General features: G+C 46.3%; 1 non-coding gene across 1 annotated transcript; it reads left to right on the plus strand.

The window, feature by feature from the left end:
- Window positions 1-776: 776 nt before the first annotated feature.
- Window positions 777-849, plus strand: trnaa-agc (transfer RNA alanine (anticodon AGC)). The gene has a single exon. It is a non-coding gene; the product is annotated as a tRNA-Ala (tRNA).
- The last annotated feature ends 1,081 nt before the right edge of the window (window positions 850-1,930 follow it).

Consider the following 1,930-nt stretch of genomic DNA (forward strand, 5'->3'; position numbering starts at 1 on the left):
AACTTCACTGTGTATATTTCTGGTGTGTCTTTAAAGCAATTTTAGGGAAATTTTACAATAAAATTCAAGCGACTGAAGCAAGTTCATTTCTTACTGAGGATATTATTTCCACTGTATTCAGAAACGTTCTAATATAATCTGGTGTTCTGTTTAGTCCGCTACTTCACCAACAACTACAGGGCAGCAGCTGTTACTGTGGATTCCTTACAAATGAGGGACCTCTCGCATCCTCATAACCTCATCATCAGAAAGTTGTGAGTTTCGGGGCAGGGCCACTTCCTCTCTTGCTCTTTTCAGACACTTGCGGCAACTGTTCGCTCATAACCACATCTGGAATGCGTGACCTTTACACGGGGGAGAAGCAACGCCGCATCCCTTTCCTAAAGAACATTCACATTCAGAAATAAGTCAAGAAATTTGCGCTGCTGTCAGCCTGCCCATGTTGCCAAAGAAAGATTCACTCGGCGTCAACATGGCAGAACAGCGATCACTTGAAAACAATGTTCCACACTCCGTAAGCAAGAACTTCAGTGTTTGCAGTCACCTGATATGGCGATAGTCAAAGGAACGCAAAACACGAAGCGTCAAAAGACAAGATGAGTTGATGGAAAGAGCATTGAATTGATGAGCACAAAAGTTCAGCTCGTACAATAGGCAACGAAGGTCCCAGCGTCGTCATCGCACTTGAAAGGACTGCCTTGCAGACCAAGGTCAGTGGGCGGTGCCCTGTAGAGGGGCAGAGGTGGTAAGACATGATGCAGAGAAACCTGAAGCGAGGGGGATTAGCTCAAATGGTAGAGCGCTTGCTTAGCATGCAAGAGGTAGCGGGATCGATGCCCGCATCCTCCAGGTCTGAGTTTGGAGCACCGGGAGCCAGGCGCTCTCCTTTAGCCTCTGCGACTTCTGACAGGTGCTCCTCCGTTGCGGAGAGAACGTCCTTCAGTTGTCAAGCGTTGAAGGGCCACGCCTCCTTCCCAACCTCAATCTGCACTGAGTGCGTCTCCGGCATTTTCTCGTCCAATTTGTCAGCTTAGCAAGTGAAAAGTATATCGGAGTAAAAACAGTGCTGATAATACTCTCACAAATTGTTAGAAGACGTGCTTTTGATCATCGATTGCTTAACATTCACATTTGTTCGACTTGAGCCATCAAGCTCGTAGTTTCCCTTCAAATCTTGAAAGCTGCCAGTGAGCACATCATAGTCTGCAGGATGCCCCGACTTGAGTACTTCAACAGAAAGAAGAGCAGACAGCTCCACAAATATGCGAGGCACAGAGAGCGCAAGGTGTGGAAAGAGCGTTGAATTGATGAGCACAAAATTTCAGCTCGTACAATAGGTAACGAAGACTAAGACTTGCAGACTAAGGGCAGTGGGAGGTTGCTGTTTTGAGACGGAGGCATTGGGATGGTGGGCCGAGATCTATTCTTCTTAAGGAATTCTTCATCGTGAAAGATCGGTCCACAGGTTATCTAAAGAACTTACAAATTTTTTGGACTCAGGGAATCACGAGCTACCGGAAGGGAGTGAAGTGCTGAAACACATGACATGCCCTCTTGATCTCACATGCACAATTCTGCTGGAACATGCACAGCTACCGTCCACACCAGGCAGTGGGGCTTCAGCAGAATTTGCTATGCCACCTGCAAATACATATCCAGCTGCACACATATACATGGCTTCCTGTCCTTTTCAGGATCTCAAAAAAAAGCATAGCGTGGTTTTCCTGCAACCTGATTGACCGCATCTCCCTCAGAATGTGCCCCGCTGCATTCATTGCTGAAGCAGGACGGAGGCTAACAGACATGCCAGAACAGTGAGGTTCAGCGATCTCTCCAAAATAGAGAGTGGAAGAAATATGGTTTAAATTGTACCTTGGTATTTCAAACTCTCTCTAGAATGTTATCCATTTCTATTTTATTTTGACAGGAA

Source organism: Atractosteus spatula (assembly GCF_055471065.1).
Source record: "Atractosteus spatula isolate fAtrSpa1 chromosome 10 unlocalized genomic scaffold, fAtrSpa1.hap1 SUPER_10_unloc_6, whole genome shotgun sequence".
Taxonomy (NCBI): Eukaryota; Metazoa; Chordata; class Actinopteri; order Semionotiformes; family Lepisosteidae; genus Atractosteus; species Atractosteus spatula.